The sequence below is a fragment of the Natator depressus genome, chromosome 25 (genome assembly GCF_965152275.1).
Source record: "Natator depressus isolate rNatDep1 chromosome 25, rNatDep2.hap1, whole genome shotgun sequence".
Taxonomy (NCBI): domain Eukaryota; kingdom Metazoa; phylum Chordata; order Testudines; family Cheloniidae; genus Natator; species Natator depressus.
The window spans coordinates 29,897-50,310 of record NC_134258.1 but is presented as its reverse complement, the minus strand read 5'-3'; the positions used below and the strand labels follow the sequence as shown (position 1 = coordinate 50,310).

The 20,414-nt window shown below is 53.7% G+C and overlaps 1 long non-coding RNA gene across 1 annotated transcript; it reads right to left on the bottom strand.

Annotated features, from left to right (window-relative positions):
- Window positions 1-15,390: 15,390 nt before the first annotated feature.
- On the bottom strand, window positions 15,391-18,035 carry LOC141977895 (uncharacterized). Its single transcript, XR_012636302.1, has 3 exons — window positions 17,960-18,035; window positions 16,969-17,122; window positions 15,391-15,749 (listed from the first exon to the last, which is right to left on the bottom strand). It is a non-coding gene; the product is annotated as an uncharacterized LOC141977895 (long non-coding RNA).
- Window positions 18,036-20,414: the final 2,379 nt, after the last annotated feature.

Below are 20,414 nucleotides of genomic sequence, written 5' to 3'. Positions count from 1 at the left end.
ATGCTATTCTCCAGTCTATCCCCTGTTCCCTCTGGCTGCAAGTTCTTTCCATTCCTACTCTCCCTTGTAATCCTCTTCAACCCATCCTGTAACCTTTTGGGGCTCATATTTGGTGTAGTCTCCATTGACTCTTCCCCTTTTCCAATAGGACTAGCCGCTCTTCTCTTCTTCCTTGCCCCTTCACCCTCAGTGACTACCTGCTGAGCCCCTTCTTCATTTTCCAACTCTCAAAACCTATTCCTGAGCTCTATTTCTCCTTCATGAGCCCGTCTTTTCCTCTGCCTGGTTCTTGTAGTCACATGCTTCCACTGACCACTTTTCTCACCCAGCAGTCTCCCCTCAGAATTCCTCAGTCCTGCTTCCATCTGCAAGTCTGAGCTTTTCCCTTCAGATACCTCATGTCTTTGCTCCATCATCTGCTCAAACCCCTTTCTAGACTCAACCAGACTTGCCACCTGCATCTCCAAACCTCAGATCTTCTCCATCAGCTCGAGCAGACAGCATTTCATGCAGACAAAACTCTTACCAGGTACCCCTCCAGGATCATGGACATACGGCAGCTTCCACGGCCAGTCATCTCCATTGTGTCTTCCACGACATGAGTCACGCCCACTGCTGCCTCTGTGTCTGTCATCGCCTTCCCACCGAAATCCTGTTCACCTGGGAAACACCCAAACCCCACCCCCCCAGCAACAACAAACCCCCAACAAGCACCACAAGACAAACTCCCCCTCAGACTCCCCTGTTTACACCCCTGTTTGCTGGCTCCTGTGCCACGGCCTGACTGGCTGGCTCCCTTTCTAGGACCCCGAGTCAGAGAAGCCCCGGCCCCGAATCAGGGCTCAGCTTCTCCCCCAGCACAAAGCCCCCCCAGGCCTCGACACATACACATAATACCAATACACAACCGAATACCAACACCTTCTCCTCCACACCATTCACAGCTGTTGGTCGGTCTTGGGGAAACTCTAGTGCACCAGCGGGGGCGGGTGTCTGAAGGGGGTGGGTGGGGTGGCAGGGGGGAGAAGGGGGGCTGGGGGCTCTGAGCCGTTCCGCCCGGCCCCGAGCTCCGGAGAGCCCCTGGCCCCGCCCCTGCTGTTCCCCCCCTGCAGCCTCCGCTCCCGGCGCCGCCGGCCCATGCTCCGGGCAGCGGGGCTACGAGCCCGGCCGGCCCCGGGGCTCTGTGCGGCACGGCCCGGCAGGCGGTCCTGGGGCAGCCGCCCCCAGCCCCCGGGCTCCAGGCAGCACGGTCAGGGAGCAGGGAGCGGGGGAGGGGTGGGGTAGAGGGCAGGGGAGTTCGGGGGGGGGTCAGAGGCTGGGAGTTGGATGGGGTCGGGGCAGTGAGAGGGCGGGGGACAGGGGGATGAATGGGGGCAGGAGGTCCCGGGGCGGTCAGGGAGAAGGGGTGGTTGGATGGGGCAGGAGGTCCAGGGGGCAGACAGGAAGGAGAGGGGGGGTTGGATGGAGTGGTGGGGGGCTCTAAGGGGAGGGGGGATCTGGGACCCCTCAGGGAACAGAGGGGTTGGAAGGGGCTGGAGGCCCCGGGCGGCCGTCAGGGGGCGAGAAGCGGGGGTCAGATGGGGGCGAGGGCCGGGCCATGCCTTGCTGTTTGAGGAGGCCCAGCCTCCCCTAACTGGCCCTCCATACAATTTCTGAAACCCGATCCGGCATCAGGCCAAAAATTTGCCTGCCCCTGGCTTAGGGCCTGATTTATGCACAGACCCATTGAGAGTGTGTGAACATTGCCCCATTTCTGAAACTGGAAACCACCCCCTGCACAGGGCTGGGAAAACAGAGCAGAGCACTGGAGCCTGAACCCCCTCGTCAGAGACTGCGATGAAATCATCTCAGGCATTGGCAACCTGACAGCAAGATTATCTGGCTGTGTCGACTCTCTCCTCAGGCCCTGCGCGACCAGCACCCCTAGCCAATGCCTGAGATGACGGGGCGTCCAGGATTTCCAGGTTTATGGATCTTGGGTAGCAGATAGAAGACCCCTGGTCGGGGTGCCAGGGGCGTGTCTGTGCAGATTTGTTCTTGTGCTTTTTCAGGGAGTTTCTTGAGCAGATGGTGCAGTTTCTCTTGGTCACCCTGAGTGGGATCAGAGGGGAATGGGCTGGAGGATGTGGAGTTGGAGAGCTGCCGAGCAGTCTCTTGTTCATATTCCAACCTATTCATGATGACGACAGCACCTCTTTTGTCAGCCTTTTTGATTCGGATGTCAGAGTTGTTCCTGAGGCTGTGGACGGTGTTGTGTTCTGCACGGCTGAGGTTATGGGCCAAGTGATGCTGCTTTTCGACCACTTCAGCCCGTGCTTGTCGGCTGAAGCACTCGAGTTGAAGTCCAGTCTGCTGTTTCGACCTTCAGGAGGAGTCTGCGCAGAATCCTTCTTTTTGTCGTGTTGGTAGGAAGGTCTCTGTGGATTAGTGTGTTGTTCAGAGGAGTGTTGGAAATATTCCTTCCGTCAGAGACGTGGAAAGTAGGATTCCAGGTCACCGCAGAACTGCATCATGTTGGTGGGGGTGGAGGGGCAGAAGGAGAGGCCACACACGACACCCACTTCCTGGATACTACAGTGCTAATAAGCGATGGTCACATAAACACCACCCTATCCTGGACCGCTATACTTACCTACATGCCTCCAGCTTTCATCCAGACCACATCACACGATCCGTTGTCTACAGCCAAACTTTAAGATACAACCGCGTTTGCTCCAATCCCTCAGACAGAGAAAAAAACACCTCCAGGATCTCTATCAAGCATTCTTCAAACTACAATCCCCACCTGCTGAAAGGAAGAATACCCAGAAGTCACCTACTCCAGGACCCGCCCAACAAAAAAGGAACAGAACGCCACCAGCCATCTCCTTCAGCCCCCAACTAAAAGATCTCCAGGGCAGGATCAAGGATCTACAATCTATTCTGAAGGACGATCCCTCAATCTCACAGATCTTGGGAGACAGGCCAGTCCTCGCTTACAGACAGCCCCCCAACCTGAAGCAAATACTCACCAGAAACCACACAACAAAAACACTAACCCAGGAACCTATCCTTGCAACAAACCCATTGCCAACTCTGTCCACATATCTAGTCTAGGGACACCATCCTAGGACCTAATCACATCAGCCACACCATCAAATGTGCCCAAACACATTTGTTAGTCTCTAAGGTGCCAGAACTACTCCTCGTTTTGGTTTTGTTTTTTGCTGATACAGACTAACACGGCTCCCACTCTGAACTAAATGATTGCATCTCTCCCCACAATAGATCTATAAGCACAAAGAACACCCTGGAGACCAGGCCTTTAAACGTTAGGAAACATCAGAGTTAAGGTGACGTGTACATACTTCGCGCAGTGCTGTTGTGCATGTGTGTTATGATACAGACTCACAAGTGTGGCCTTGGGGTCGCCCTGCCCCCCACAGCATCAATTTCCTCCAGAGTCCCAAGGGAAGTGGTGCTTCCTCCATCCCTTGATGAGATGCCTTTCTGGAGTCTGCTTTGGTCCAAAACTCGCTACTGCGCCATACAGGAGGCCTGTGATGTGTAGGGGGGCCAGATGAGATGATCTAACAGTCTCTTCTGGCCTTCAAGTCTCCAAATCTCTGCAAAACCGAGTGTGGCACATTGAGCATCCTCTGATGGTTCCATGTTTCGCCTGCTTGAACTCTTGCACGACTACTGAGTGTGTGGGGGTGACCCGGGGGAGCAGCTCAAACACGCACAGGAGCCGGCTCGGGGCAGGACATGAGCCCTGCAAGGCAGGGGTGGGTATGGCAGTGACATCACAAGGGCCTTTTGCAGCACTCAGCTGATTGGTCAAAGGAGGTTGGGAGGCGGTGACTTCACAGAGAGTCCATGACAAGGGCCAGGGAGGACAGGCTGCAGGGCAGGGGGATCTCAGAGACCCCCGGGGCTTTGCTGCAGGGAGTCTCCTTCTTGAGGTGTCTCCTTGAGGACTGAGAGAGAATTCAGGCTCTCGTATGTGAGCGCGAGGTGGAGCCTCTCTGGAGTTTTCTCCTTTCCCACTGCTCATTGAGCGAGAAGACAGACGTCCCTGTGGAGAAAGTAAGAGCCCCAGAGAGGTTTGGTACCGAGGGAGCCTGATCCACCCGGTGCTGGCCAAATTCTCAGCACGGAAAACAGGAGGTTAAGGTGGGACAATTTTCCCCCAGCTAGGCCTTTGTCCCTTCGAATCCTTGGGGTTTGTCTTTTTTGGTTTCCCTTTTCCTGCTTCCCTCCCTCCAGTGGCGAGGAGTGGCCTGCTCTGTAGCCCTCATGGTGGGAGGCCTCCCAACGAGATGGGACAGGAAGCGTGCTCTGAGAGTGATCCTCACCGGTGACCTGAGCCATCCCTGGGCCATCTGGGGAACCCTCAGCCCACCGCCAGAGTCTCCATGCTGACTGGCTGAGCAGGGGGTCTCGTGGCAGGGAGGAGATTCAGGACTTTGTTGTTCTCGTTTAAGGCCCAGCAAATAAGCCAGAACCAATCATCTGCTTGGTGAATTGTTCTCCTTCTCGCTGCTGATTGTCTCTGAGCCATCCCTGGTTCTCGCTGGTGTTCTCGTGCTTCTAAAACTCTTGCTGAAGAATCAGTGTGAATGGTTGTTGGTCTGTAGCTCATTGCAGGTGACTTTATTCTGATCATTCAGTGTGTGAAACTCCAGACTGATCATAGAATCATAGAATATCAGGGTTGGAAGGGACCTCAGGAGGTCATCTAGTCCAGCCCCCTGCTCAAAGCAGGACCGATCCCCAACTAAATCATCCCAGCCAGGGTTTTGTCAAGCCTGACCTTAAAAACTTCTAAGGAAGGAGATTCCACCACCTCCCTAGGTAACGCATTCCAGTGTTTCACCACCCTCCCAGTGAAAAAGTTTTTCCTAATATCCAACCTCAACCTCCCCCACTGCAACTTGAGACCATTACTCCTTGTAATGTCATCAGCTACCACTGAGAACAGTCTAGATCCATCCTCTTTGAAACCCCCTTTCAGGTAGTTGAAAACATCTATCAAATGCCCCCTCATTCTTCTCTTCCGCAGATTAAACATCCCCAGTTCCCTCAGCCTCTCCTCATAAGTCATGTGCTCCAGTCTGCTAATCATTTTTATTGCCCTCCGCTGGACTCTTTCCAATTTTTCCACATCCTTCTTGTAGTGTGGGGCCCAAAACTGGACACAATACTCCAGATGAGGCCTCACCAATGTCAAATAGAGGGGAACGATCACGTCCCTTGATGTGCTGGCAGTGCCTCCACTTATTCATCCCAAAATGCCATTGGCCTTCTTGGCAACAAGGGCACACTGTTGACTCATATCCAGCTCCTCGTCCACTGAAACCCCAGGTCCTTTTCTGCAGAACTGCTGCCTAACCATTCGGTCCCTAGTCTGTAGTGGTGCATGGGATTCTTCTGTCCTAAGTGCAGGACTCTGCACTTGTCCTTGTTGAACCTCATCAGATTTCTTTTGGCCCAATCCTCTAATTTGTCTAGGGCCCTCTGTATCCTATCCCTACCCTCCAGCGTATCTACCTCTCCTCCCAGTTTAGTGTCATCTGCAAACTTGCTGAGGGTGCAATCCACACCATCCTCCAGATCATTAATGAAGATATTGAACAAAACTGGCCCCAGGACCGACCCTTGGGGCAGTTCACTAGATACCAGCTGCCAACTAGACATGGAGCCATTGATCACTACCCGTTGCGCCCGACAATCTAGCCAGCTTTCTATCCACCTTATAGTCCATTCATCCAATCCATACTTCTTTAACTTGCTGGCAAGAATACTGTGGGAGACCGTGTCAAAAGGTTTGCTAAAGTCAAGGAACAACACGTCCACTGCTTTCCCCTCATCCACAGAGCCAGTTATCTCATCATAGAATGATGGTTAGTTTGAAAGTCAGGACACCCGGGCCCTGTTCCCAACTCTATCCCGACAGGTTGTGTGATGTAAGACAAGGCCCTTCGCCTTTCTCAGCCTTCGTTTCTCCCTCTGTCAGTTGGGGAGAACAATCCTCTCACACCTGCCTCCCGGTGCGGGGAGGCTGGGGAGCTGTGGGGACCTGTTTGAGAGCGTCACTCGTAGCAGTGTATCGTAGGAGGTGTCCTATCGGGTTGAGTCATTCCAGAGGATGATGTCGTGCAGCAGAACCCCGTTTTCCCAACCTGGCGTGACACAGCTTTCCATGTGAACCGAACCAAGGGCGCACACAGGTCCAGAAGCTGGCGATATCTCCTTTGGCCGCTAGATGGCGCTGCAGGCTCCCACTTCCCCCTTCTCCTGGGCAGCGCAATGGGGGTTAGTCTCCCCAAAAAGAACGCCTGCTTGAACCCTTGCACTACCACTGAGTGTGTGGGGGTGTCCCCACCTTCACCCCACAACCATTCTGCTAGTAACCCACTTGCTGAGCAAACCCCCGAGGATTTTTGGGGCTGCAGGGATCTTTAGCTTGGGTACAAGGAGCGTTGCTGCAGAGTGCACGGAGAAGCCAAAAACACCCATGGAGGTGGGGTGGGGGGCTAGCAAACTATAACAGATCACAGGAGGCAGGGTCAGGAGGCTATTCCTAGAGAGAGACAGAGGCACAGAAAGAGACAGATGGATCTCAGCACTCCTTGAAGCTGGAATCGATCAGGGTTCCCAAGTGGCCTTGGTAGCTGAGGGACTGGAGTGCTGGAGCCAGGCAGAGCCCCCAGCATAATCAGTCAGGAAAAGCTAATGAGGAGGACTTGTAGCACCTTAGAGACTAACCAATTTATCTGAGCATAAGCTTTCAGGGGCTAAAGCCCACTTCATCAGATGCATGCTGGGGAAAATACAGCAGGAAGATATAGATATAGATATATCGATACAGAGAAGAGGAGAAAATGGGGGTTGCCATAGCAACTCTTAACGAGACCAATCGATGAAGGTGGGCTGTTAGCAGCAGGAGAAACAAAATTTTGTTGTGATAATCAGGCTAATCTTGGGGGACTAAAACTGCAAGGCAGAGAGACCAGTACGTGTTGGGGGGGTCCCGATCCAGTCCCCCAGCTTCTAGCCGCCCACCCCCTTAAGGCTGCCATTGCTGGGAGCTCCCTCCGTCTGCAACTTCAACTTGTAAAGATTGTAGATAAAACCTGTACAGCTGGGTGCCTTTGGGCAAAAACTTACACACAGGTACATGAAATCCATGCAAAAGAAACCCCAGTGGGTAAAACCAGGGAACAAAAGCCTGAGCAGCCAAAACCCCAGCCAGCTGTTGCTCCCACGAAGAGGGAACTGTTCCAATATCTCCTCCTTCACATTTCTCATCGGAACTACCAGGGGCCAATTGAAAAGTGTGAAAATATTTTTGAAAAGAAAAAACATCCACAACTTGATTCCATTTTATTGACAGCATCATTATTGGTACTCGCCTGGCTTGCCTTCTCTGGCAGAAGAGAGGCAGACAGAGGAGGATGAGGACCACCAGCTGTGCCCCCACAGGACTGGGCTCTGGGCCAATCCTCCAGATATCTGAGACCAACATCCTTCCCCAGATCAACCGCCTTCAAAGTGGACCAGACCCACATCCCTCCCCAGAATGACCATCCGTGACCTGGGCAGCGCAGCCAGCTCAGCCAGGAAGGAGAACTCTTGAAACTTTCTTTGGCTTTTCATCTCCCTGTTCTTCCCCTAATTGTTGGGGGCTGAAAATACCTGGCCGTGGGAAGCGAAGAGGCAGGCCCTGGATTCTACCTCTCGGGAGCCCACAGCTCACCCCCAGACGGTCGCCTACGGTCTGGTGACACGCTAGAAGGGCCATTTGCAAGTGGTTCAATTTTCCAGCTCGATTTGGCTGTTGGTTTCTGGCCCAAAATTCGGAGGCCTGACAGCGTCAGCACTGGGCAAATGTGGCTCGTTGCTGGAAGAGTCTGATTCTCACGTCGTCTTCTCCCTTCCAAGGTATCCTCCGCGTCTCTCAGCAGCTCCTGGGGTCCCCAGCCGCTGTCACCCCAGCCAGGTGGCAGACTGACGGCAGGGCAAGAAAGCTGACACCGAACCCTCTTTGCTGTTGGCCTCCGGACATCGCAATCAGCTTGTGCAGAAACACACACAGACCCCACCCAGAGCACATCGCACGTCACACACACAAAACATTGCACGTCGCACACACACAACACGCCTCACGTTGCACGTTGCATGTTGCACGTCGCACATGGAAACAGAAGACATCGCACCTCACACTTCACATGTGCGTCTTCTTGTTTGCTGTGTTGAGTGTGTGTGTGATGTTGTGTTTGTGGTGTCATGTGACATGGGGTGTGTGTGTGTGTGTGTGTGTGTGAGAGATGTGTTTTGCGTAGTCTTGGGTGTGTCATGTTGTGTGTCATGTTGTATGTGTTTGTGCCTATCTGTGTGATGTGTTGTGTGTCGGGTTGTGTGTTTGTGTGTGTGTGACGTGTTGTGTGTGTGTGGTGTGTTTGTTGTGTCCTGTGGCGTGTGAGGGTGTGTGTGTGACATGTATGTCATGTTGTGTGTGTTTGTGTCTGTGTGACGTGTTGTGTGTTGTGTTGTGTGTGTGATGTGTTGTGTTTCATGTTGTGCGTGTGTGAGAGACCTGTTTGTGTGTGTGATGTGTTGTGTTTGTGACGCATTCTGTGTTTGTGCGACGTGCGACGTGTTGTGTGTGCGATGTGCGACGTGCAACATGTGTGTGCGACATGCAACGTTTTTGTGTGTAACGTGCGACACGCGACGTGTTGTGTGTTCGAAGTATGGCGTGCAATGCGCGACGTGTGCCGTGCTGAGTCTGCGTGCGATGTGTGACGTGTTGTGTGTCCTACATTCGACATGTTGTGTGTGTGATGTGCGATGCGCGATGTGTTGTGTGTGCAGGTGTGATGTGCAACATGTGACGTGCGATGTGTTGTGTTGTGTCCGTACAATGTGCGGCGTGCACTGTGTTGTATGTGTGACGTGTTGTGTGTCATGTTGTGTGTTACATGTTGTGTTGTGTGTGTCTGTGTGAGACGGGTTCTGTGTCGTCTTGTGTGTGTGTGAGAGAGGTGTTTGTGTGTGTGATGTGTTGTGTGTCATGTTGTGTGTCACGTGTGTGTTTGTCTGTGACGTGTTTCTGTGTGTGTGTCGTGCGACTTGCATACATGTGTGCATGCGATGTGTTCTGTGTATCCGTGCAACGTGTGACATGTTGTGTGGGACATGCGATTTGTTTCTGTGTGTGTTGTGTTGTTTGTGTCATGTTGTGTTATGTGTGTGTGTGTGTGTGAGACGGGGTTGTGTGTCGTGTTGTGTGTGGGAAATGTTTTTGTGTGTATTTGTCTCATGTTGTGTGTGTCGTGTTATGTGTGTGTGTGTGATGGGTTGGGTGTTGTGTGTGGTCTAGAGTGTTGTATGGATTGTGTGTGGTTGTGTGTTTGTGATGACATGTGACATGGTGGGTGGGTGTGGCTGTGTGAGACGTGTTTTGTGTAGTGTGTGTGTGTGATGTACTGTGTGTGTCTTTGTGGTGTGGTGTGTGTGTGATGTGTTGTGTGTGATGTGTGTTTGTGTTGTATTGTGGGCCATTTTGTGTCGTGTTCAGTGTGTGTATGGTGTTGTGTGTGTGGTGTCATGTTACGTGTTTTGTGTGAAGCGTGTGTCATGTTGTGTGTCGTCTTGTGTGTTTGTGTGTGTGTGACGTCTTGTGTGACGTGTTGTGTGTGAGACGCGTTGTGTGACGTGTTGTGTGTGTGTGACGTGTTGTGTGTCGCATTCTCTGTGTGTTGTGTCTCGTCTAGAGTGTTGTGTTGAGTGTGTGTGACGTGTTGTGTGTCGTGTTGTGTGTGTGTGTGTGTGTCTGTGATGTGTTGGCTGTCAGGTTGTTTGCCTGTGTTATGTTGTGTGCCGTTTTGTGTGTTGTGCTGTGTATGTGACGTGTTGTGTGTCGTGTTGTGTGTGTTTCTGTATGTGTGACATGTGTGTAGTTTTTTCTGTCTCTGTGATGTGGTGTCTGTCGTGTTGTGCGTGTGTGAGACGTGTTTGTGAGTGTGAGGTGCGACGTGCTGTGCTTGCGACGCGCAACGTGTTGTGTGTGTCCGTGCTATGTGTGATGTGCATCGTGCAACAGTCGATGTGTTGTGTGTGTGCGTGCGACGTGCAATGTTTTGTGTGTGTGCATGCTACACGCAGCATGCTGTGCGTGTGATGTGTGACGTGTGTGTGTGACGTGCTACACGTGACGTGTTGTGCGTGCGGCGTACAATGTGTTGTGTCTGTGCGTGCGACACACACCACATCACACACAACACGTCTCACGACACCACAACCACACAACACACACTCAACATGACACACAAAACAGCACACAACTCAACACACACAACACAACACACGTCACACAACACTACACACACACACCACACCACACACAACACAAAACACAACACAGCACACACACACACTGAACACAAGACTCTGCAAGACACACAGCACACACACAAGACATCACACACACACAAACGTGTCTCACACACACACACGTGGGCAAACGTGGCTGGTTGCTGTCAGGGTCTGCGTCTCCCTGCGGGTCCAGGGGCCTGGCTGCAGCTCCCGCCCCAGCACTCCCCCGAGGGGCGTTTGCTGCTGCCCCTTCTCGTGTCCCGGCCCCTCCGGCCTGGGTGTGTGGCTGGTGGCTGGTCTGTGGAAACGCCTGTGGGATGCGGCTTCCTTCGAGTTCCTAGAGGGTTTGTCGGAGTCGGGCACGAGTCTCCTTTACCGTGCGAGAGATCCCGGCATCACCTTTCCACCACGTCCTTGCCAAGGCTCCGTGCGCAGCTGAGCCTGGAGGGTTTTTTCACCTGTGTTTTTCTCCACCATCCTGCCTGCAGAGGGAGAGCTGCATTCGGGTCTGACTGTGGTGTGTTGGTCAAGGTGTCGGATTCTCACTCGGGGCGGGAGAGAGTGCGGAGAAGACCTTGGAAAGGTGAAGTCGGGGGCAGGACTTTTTCAGGTGCCTGTTTTTGTGGGGGTTTGTTGAATGCTGTTTTTTGCTGAAATGGAGAGAAAGGTTGTTGGCTTTTCAGCCTGAAGGCTTGTTCTGTCCAGCAGCCCAAACTGCCAGCCTTGTTTCTCCTGTTTAATGTTGTACAGTGTTGCCGGCACCCAGTGCCGAGAGGCAAAACAACAGCAGGGGGGAGGGGTTCATTACCCGGTGTGCGTCACCCAATAATCACAACGGGGTGGAGAAGCAGAAAAGTTTATTTGAAGCTTCAAAAAGGTCCAGGGAGAATAGAATCTCAAATCCTGCACACAGAGCAGGAAGTTACACAGGCTTTTATACATCCTTTCTTCAGCATACTTATCCAATAGCAAGGTGCCCTAAGTATCCATATAGCCAGCCAATCCAGTTCCCAGCTAGTTCCCTTGTTTTTTGTATCATTTGTTAACCTATACATAAAGCTGCTTGATTCAGCATTGTTCTTCCATATCTGCCCTGTTTGGCCTTGTTTAGTTTCAGGCAGTCTGACTCTGCAACATATTGTTGCAGATCCTCAGCATAACTGCTGCGAGTGCCTCCAGGCGGGGGGGCCAAGGACACTTGGGCCTAGTGCGAGGGGGCTTCATCGACACTCGTGGTCTTCCATCCCCTCGAGTTATCTAGTGGCCATGCCCCAGTGTCCCCAACAACAGGGACAGGGTCACGTTAGCAGCTCTGACTCTTTTGGAGCCCCTTGACTCGACTGAAATGACCACAAAAGTTCCCACCCCCTGTGTGAGTAGCATGTGGGACTGAGCCTCTTTTTTCCTTTCTCCCCTCTCAGATGTCAGAAGCACCCTAGACATGTGCATGGCTCCTTCCCCTTCACATGGCATGATAGTGGGCACAGGCTGAGAGAAAACAACTATCCCAGGGCCAAGGGCAAAGTGGGGAGGGTGACTGGTGGGGTCGGACTCTCCTTTGAGTTATTACAAACCCGGGGTTCCTGCATTTCCTCCAAAACAAAACCTGTTTTCTAAATCGCTTCTCTGCTAAGGCTGCGTCTACACTCCCCCTTGTGTCGGTAGAACGTATGTCACTCAGGGGTGTGAAGAAGCTGAGTGAGACAAGTTACACCGACCTAAGTGCTGGTGTGGACAGTGCTCTGTCATTGATTTCCCTGCAGTAATAGGCTTCATCTCTCGCTCTGCAGAGCCAAGCCTCTCAAAGCCTTTCAAGTAATCCTCGGGTGCTTCAGGGGTGTCTGTGCTGAGGACAGCTGAATTAATGTGAACTGGCTGAGGCTTGGTTTTTCTCAGCGCAGGGCCCTGATTTATCTGGTGCTCTGGGTAGTTCCCCTGATCACACTTCCTCAGGCTCTTCCTCGAGAGGAGATTTATCATGGGAATTACGCGGAGAGGAATGATCCTGGGGAAGTCAGTGCCGAGCCTCCCAAATCTGCACCTTTGTCTTTGTTTAATGAACAGATGGAAGATCAAAGCATTGTATTCAATCCTTGAAGTGTCCATCCCATTTCTGTGCACACTGGACTTGAAAAGTTGTCCTTCTTCATCTGTACCCCACACGTGTCCATTTTAAATCAAAAGATGCATAATGAGCCATGGGCTACTTCCCTATGACACAGAGGGTCACAAACATGGTAGTGAAGAGGACAGATTACTAAGTAATCACAGTGGGTTTCAGCCCCGTAGGATCACCTGGAAGGATTTTTCCTTCCTTTCAAAAGGGCAGAACCCAAACCCCATTCAGAAGATGCAGGGAATCTTACAGTCAATTCTTCCCACATGGTCCCCTTTGTAAAGCCAGTCTGTCAGAGCTTGCCGTAGCACAAGAAAATAATGCCAGGCAGTGGTAAGCACACAAACAAGACTTTATTTACGAGAGGGAAAAGGACTAGGCTAGGCTAGAGAAGGGGTGGATTAATAAAACTTGAACTCTGGAAGTGCTCCAGTCTCCCAAACAATTACACCCAGGAGGTCATGTTGATGTTCTCTCTCCCTTCTCTTGCAGGGACAGCGATGGACGGCTGCTGCTCTCTTGACATTGGACGTCAGGGAGGGACTCCATGATGGACACAGGAATGGGTGAGTAGACCTAACTAAAAACCCTCCCTATCCCTCTTTGCGTCGTCTCTGCCTGGTTGTTAGACCCTATCTACGCGGACTCAATCCGTGCGTGGGAGTGTGCTTTCCAACCCAAACTAATCTAGCAAATGGCTAAAGGTCACCAGATTCTTTTCCCAAGTCCAAGATGGCCACCTGACAGATAACCCAAAAGGTACATGCCTTTCTTCCCTTCTTTTAGGAAAATTTGGCAGGGGCAACCAGCATTTTACACACCCGGAGACTGGATTTGACCAATCAGGGGATGTTGCAGGGCAGGGTGACCCACGCAGAAGGGGGTTGTATATCCCCTCTGAGAACTCCTCCCTGTGTCCTCTACCAATTGAAGTGGGCGTCAGCCCCGTAGGACCACCCCGAGAGGGGATTTGACCAAAGAAGGGAAGTGCTGCAGTGGAGTGACCTGCCCGCAACAGGATCCCATGGTCCCTCTAAAACGTCCCCACACCACCCTCTAGCAGTTGGTGAGGGTTTCACTCCCACCTTAGGCCATCTCAGAAGGGAAATGTGTACCAATCCAGAACAGGTATAGCCCGAAGGTCTAGGCCACGGTTTCTTCAAAAGACATCCTTGGAACGAGACGGGCTCTTCCCCGCAGTGTTGTGTTGCGACTTCCAGGACGATGCTGCCAGCCACGCAAACATGGAGCTCCAGAGATTGGCGGCTTCTGGCCTAGACCTTCGGGCACTGCCTATTCTGATCGTTACGTTTTCCTTCTGGGATGGCCTAAAGCGTGTGTGCGAAACCCTGACTGATTAGCAGAGGATGGTGCGGGGATTTCATGGAGGGGTGGTGGACCCCTCTTGCGGGCAGGTCACCCCACCATGGCACTTGCCCTGTTTGGTGAAATCCCCTCTCTGGTTGGTCCTAAGGGGCTGAGGCCCACCCCAAGTGGGAGGAGCTCTCGGAGGGTCACGTGACCCACTTCCGAATGGGTCACTCTGCCCCAGAACATTCCCCAATTGCTCAAATCCATTCCTGAGGCAGGTGGATGGAGATAAAACACCCCCAGATTGGTAAAGGAGTGGGAGGATCTCTTAGAGGGGTCACATGGCACTCCTTGCTTCTACTCCTGTTTGCATCTTGACCCCAAAAGTCTTATGTCATGGGTCGGTCTCATGGTGACAGATGAGCGATGTCTGAGGAGTGAAGGGGCGAGGTCCCATGGTTGACATCAAATAACTTCCCTAAGCCTCAGGATAGTTTGGCCAAATGGCCAGTGTCAAAATGGCTGCCCTCCCATGCAGTGTTCTGTGTCCCAACGCCCAGAGTATGTGCGGCCGCCCTCTCCGTCGGGGCTGTGTGGCCCAGCGACCAGAGTCCATGCGGCCACCCTCTCCGTCGGGGCTGTGTGGCCCAGCGACCAGAGTCCGTGCGGCCGCCCTCTCTGTCCAGGGCTGTGTGGCCCAGCGACCAGAGTCCGTGCGGCCGCCCTCTCCGTCGGGGCTGTGTGGCCCAGCGACCAGAGTCCGTGCGGCCGCCCTCTCCGTCGGGGTGTGTGGCCCAGCGACCAGAGTCCATGCGGCCACCCTCTCCGTCGGGGCTGTGTGGCCCAGCGACCAGAGTCCGTGCGGCTGCCCTCTCTGTCCAGGGCTGTGTGGCCCAGCGACTACAGTCCGTGCGGCCGCCCTCTCCATTGGGGCTGTGTGGCCCAGCGACCAGAGTCCGTGCGGCCGTCCTCTCCGTTGGGGCTGTGTGGCCCAGCGACCAGAGTCCGTGCGGCTGCCCTCTCTGTCCAGGGCTGTGTGGCCCAGCGACCAGAGTCCGTGCAGCCGTCCTCTCCGTCGGGGCTGTGTAGCCCAGCGACCAGGGTCCGTGCGGCTGCCCTCTTTGTCGGAGCTGTGTGGCTCAACGCTCAGAGTCCATATGTCTATCCTGTCTCTTACGCCCGTGTGGCCCGATGGCAATGGACAATATGGTTACTTTCTCCCTCAATGCTGTGTGGCCCAACGGCCGGAGTCAGTATAGCTGCCCTTCAGTGCAGGGCTGTTTGGCTGAGAGTTCAGAGGCAAGATGGTTGCCCTTCCTCTTGGGGCTGTGCAGTCTAGTGGGTTAATGGGGACGTGGGCAGCCACCAAAGGATGGATGGCAGCCAGGGCAGGTGGACCCAGGCCCTCGTTACTCCACCGGCTCCTCGCCCTGGGCCTCATCCGTGGCCAATGTGTTTGCCATTGAGTCAGTGGGGATCCAGCCTGGGGATGACAATGGCTAGTTCACCCAGGTTACTTCCTAGGAGATGTCTCTAGGCCATGGGCTGGGGGTCTCTGGATTCTCGGCGTGGGAAACTCCCAGAGTCTCCGATCTCCCTTGCATGTCTGCAGGCCCCCGGGGATGCGGCTGGGTCTCGGCGCCTCGGAGCTCTGCAGTCAGGGGCTTGAGCTGTTTCTGGACTGGAGCCTACAGTGTGCATCCTCCATTTTCAGCGGTCTGCCTAGCGTGAGCTGAGCTGCTCCCTTACACTCTGGTGCTCCAGTTGGAGCATGTCCGGCAGGGCTGGGGAGGGGCTTGGCTTTCTCCACCTAGACTATGGGGTTCTGTGTGGCTGGTTCAGCCCGGCACATGCTGCTCGGCCTCTTCTGTCTCCTCCTTCCCATGCAAAGCTGCTTTGCCATCTCACAAGAGATGGGATCGGTGGTGGGCTCAATTGGCTGCTGTTGGCCTCTCGATGTCTGGAAGAGGGAGAAAGGGCAGGAACCCAAATGAGAAGAACAAAACCTTCAAGCAGGGTAGTTTTCCACGGCACAACCCCACCCCACTTTGCTGATGCTCATTGGCAACTTCCCTGAGAGCTGGCATTTCTTAAAGAGAGCACCCAACCCCTCGCAACCTCCGCTCCCCTGTGGGCTGGCAATGGTAAAAGGGAGTCGGGGAGAATTTCTCCTCTCTCCGCCTGGCTTTGATGAGTGAGGGAATCACATGCGAGAAGCTGTGTGAATATAGGGCTCTGTGCAGTGGGATGAGATGTCCTCCATGGTGCCCAAAGGTGGGGTTGTCCTGCCTTTGCAGTGACTTCCTTCTAGTGAGAGAGATTTCACAGATCAGCTCCAGGGTTCTGCCCTGTACCAGTGTGTGGGAATGGGGCAGAAGTGGGGCAATGGTGCACTCAGGAAAGGAGTAGGGCTAAGGGGGGCCCAGGCTGCAGCCACTAAACCCCTGCCTGGCTGGGGTGGGGGCGAGGCGGCTCCGCACGCTGCCGTTCCTTTCCCCCCGCCAGCCATGTCAGCGCGACGAGCACCACACCGGGAACCTCTGTCCCGGGAGCTGATCTTGCCTGTAGGCTAAGTTCCCCCGCAGCTCCCATTGGCCGGGGATCATTAATCCGGCCCTTGCTCTATTCCCCAGCCTGTTCCAATCCTGCTCTTGACTCCTGACTCCGGCTCCAACCCTTGGCTCCCCTCGGCTCGGCCTCCACCACTCTGAGCACGAGGCCCCAGCGCCACTGCTCCAACCACTGGGCCCAACCAGCCGTGCTTTGGCTTCTGACACCAGCGATACGGAGGAGTCGTTCACCTCACTGCTTTCCTGTGTATGGCCCTGCCTTGGTCAGCGCTGGTTTTCATCTGCCATGGTGCTGCCCAGTGACATGGCTTTCTTCGATCCCTTTGAACTTCTTCCAAGTCTTCTCTAGGCCTGACTAATCGACATAATTTTGGGTCATCTGCTGATATCCACCTTGTTGTTCAGCCCCGGTTCCAAACATAAGGACATAAGAAAGGCCACAGCAAAGGTCCATCTAGCCCAGTATCCTGTCTTCCGACAGTGACCAATGCCAGAGGGAATGAAGGGACAGCCAATCATCTAGTGATCAGTCCCCTGTCCCCCATTCCCAGCTTCTGGCAAACAGAGTCTAGGGACACCAAAAAGTTGAGAAGCGTCTTTTGTATTTACCATAGCAGGACAAAGAGCTCTTCGGTGTCGGTCCCGGTTCCCTAGTCGAATGCAGAACCCAACACGAGATTTTCAAGCTGCTGCAAATATTTATAATATCTGTTGAGTATGTACCACGTAGTCCTGTCCCATTTCAAAGGCACTTCGTGAAAAGCTGAAACCAAGAGGAAATGGGTTGAAAACCCCATGGTGCTGATGTGACTGGCCCCTAGGAAACCTCCCCTTCCGATGGCCATTGCCCCCTGCTATTCGCTCCCCAAGATTCTAAGGGCACAAGAACAACTCGGCTCCTCCCAAAATAGCCCTGGACAGAGAGGAGACCCCATTCTTGCCTAACTTCCCCCTCTGCTGGCAGACACTCCTCCACACACCCATACACACAGACGGTTGGGGGCACTTGTTCTTTGGATGGAACAGGCAAGTGACAGCGGCAGCCACGTTAAACCATCCAACATTTAGGCCGAGATCCACAAAGGGATTTCGGCTCCTACGTCTCCTGAAATCCTTTGTGGCCCTGTGCCTTCATTCCTGAAGAGCTCACAGGGAAAAGTGTTACCCATGTGCCCTCATGGGATTTCCTAGGAGCTGATAACCAATCTCGGAGTGAAGGTCCCTGGCCTGCAATCGCTCCATTCCAGGGAGGGCAGGTGATGAATCTTTCCCTACAGAGGGGAATCGTCATCATCATCATCATCCTGAATAACAAGAGCCCTTTTCAATTCGGTCAGGCCTTCCTTTAGAGACTTTCTGACCTTGATGAAGACAGTCTCCCCACACAGCTCTAAGGCTACGTCTACACTAGGAGCTAGGGATGGAATTCCCCTGCTCCCGTGCACAGATTGTGGGACCTTGATGAAAGCTCGCATGACCACCCTTCTTCCTTCAGCGCTGTCCTTAGACTGAGAGGGACACATGCAAAGCTGTGTTCAGGCCCTGTGCTGCACCCCTGTGCTTCCCACAGAGGCCCAAACACACAGAGGTATTTCCTTACCTTCATACAGGCGGGAAATGCCATCTTCATTCACTGTTTCAGACAACAAATCGCAGTAATGGTGGATAGTATTTCCTAGACATACAATGAATACAATGGGTCTCATGGCTTTTCAGATCCTTCGCTGAAAACTTCTAATGATGCAGCCATTCCCCCAAGACACCCTTGGGAAATTCCAGACATTCCTTACATCTGTTCACAAAGCACGTTCGAGAAAGCATCAGATGCCCAGAAGTTACTGAGAGGCTGATTTCCAAAGGAGATTGAATTCACATCCTGCTGGTTTCCCCTAGGCACAGCCAAAGAGTTGTTGTGGGTGGGAGAAGTTGGTGCAGTTGATTCAGCTAAGTTGCTCCCTTCATCTTGGAATACATGTTAATTCTCACACACACACACACACACACACCCCATTTTAGGATTCTGGTGCTGTTGGAGGGAACAGAGCAGCCGTCCAGAAAAGGGCTCTGAAGGAAGCATTGAGAAAAGATCAAGTGAATTTGCTCTGCTTACCAATGAATCGGGCTGCTGAATGTCTTATTGTTGTCTGTGAGCTTTCCAGGTACTGTAAGGCCTGGAACAGGAATTTGGGGATGTGGCTCTCGTTGTTCTGCATCTAGGAAGAAAGAAGGAAGAAATGCACAATATAGAAATGACATGTTCTTTCCACAGCGAATAGTCCAGAAAAGCCAAAGCATATAGCCAGGCCATGGCAACCGCCAATATGAACCCATACACCAGAGCAGCACCCCTCTGAAGTTCCTATTGTGTTCTCCAGAACCTCAGCTTTCATTTGAAAAGACAAAAGTTTGAAGGTCGGAGAATTGTGGAGAAAAATGTCAACAATGTGAACTGATTGTAACTCCTGCCGAAGTGAGCCAGCAGAGAGCCTGGAATGGAGTCCTGCAGCCCAACCGAAGCGGATAGGTACTCAGGGTGGGGTTAGAAAGGTCTTCCTCAAGTTGCCATTCAGCACTCTCAAGGCACAAGGAATTCACCTACCAAGCAGACCCAGACACACTTCAAGAGCTGTGAGGAGCCATCCCAGGCCATGCTGCGGAAGAGCGTCTTCAAATGAGCCCACCTGAGGAAGACTGCGCAGCGGAAGAGCGTCAGTTTACATGACTGCAAGAGGAGAGGAGACCAAGAGGGTTCTCCCTGAGAGAGGGATAGTCTGGGGGACATGGAACCTTCCCCGTCCCTTGTTCTCCTGCTTTTCCTGCCAGTGGAGATTCCTGTAATTTGTTCTCCACAGGAGTGTGCTGAGGAGAGGAAAGGGAGAGTTGGCTGGAGAGAGCCAGAGCTGTCCTGTCCTTTGGATGGTTTGGGGCGGTTGCCCAGGGCCCCGTGCTTTGGGGGGCCCCGCACTTCAGGGGGACGCAGGCCCTGGGCCATGCCGGGGCCAGCAGCAGTCCTCCCGGCCCCGCTACGCTATGCCCCTCCTCTTTCCCAGAAGAAGGCTTTTCTTCCCAATTGTGCTGTGTGCTGTGAGGATGGATGAGGCACTTAGCTCCAGCATGGAGTGAAGCAGGGAGGAGAAGAGTCCCCTTGGGCAAGGGGCTCTGGCGATGAATGGAGTGAGGGCCCCAGGGGATACTGGCTCTTTGCTCTTAAGGCAATAATGACCGTGGCACTTACCAGTTTCACACTCTCTTCCTGGTCTTCAAGATGCAGCAGCAGGGGGAGCAAGCAGTGGATGATTTCCTGCTGCACCAAGGGTTTGTCGGGGTCCTGCACCCTGCTCACCACCTAGCCAAGCAGCACAATGGCAGCTGAGCGCACACTGCCCTTCTCCTGGCAATGACACACAGGGGGTGGGGACCCCCGGTTACAGCCAGGCAGCATCAGAGCATAACGCCACTGAGTGGTAATGCGCACGCTGCTCCGGTTCCCCCTGTGTGAACTACCTTGGCTGGCGGGAGCAGGGAGGCCACCAGGCCAGCGCCATAGACATCTTGTGCAGGGCCTGAGACCCTGTGCGGGACAGTGCAGCCCAGGGTGTCCCAGAGGCAGTTTCTGTCTGGAGAGCACAGGATCCTAGAACCCGAGAAGATGAGGGGAGAGGGCAGGAAGGCTGCTGGAGACTGGTGTGGGGAAGGGGAGAAGCAGCTGCTGGAGCCTGGCAGGGACTGGCTGCTCCAAAAGACAGCATTTCTTTTGCTCTTGGGTGCCCCTGAGAGCCGGGCCATTCCCGACCCACCTCTTTCCTGCTGAGAATCTCCACCTCTTTGGGAGCCTGTGTTCTCCAGACAGCTGGTCATCTGCCCAGGGCCAGGCCCCCTCTCCCCCAGGCCAGGCTGCAGCAGGGGCTGGGAGCATGGCACTGAGCTTGAGCTTTGGAGAGAAGAGCTCTGACAGGGAGGTGGCTCAGCAGGAGATTCCCCACCCATGGCGGGGGCACTCCTTGGAGGCTCCATGGCAGGCCTGAGGGGCGGGAGGAAGGGGATGGGGAGAGAGA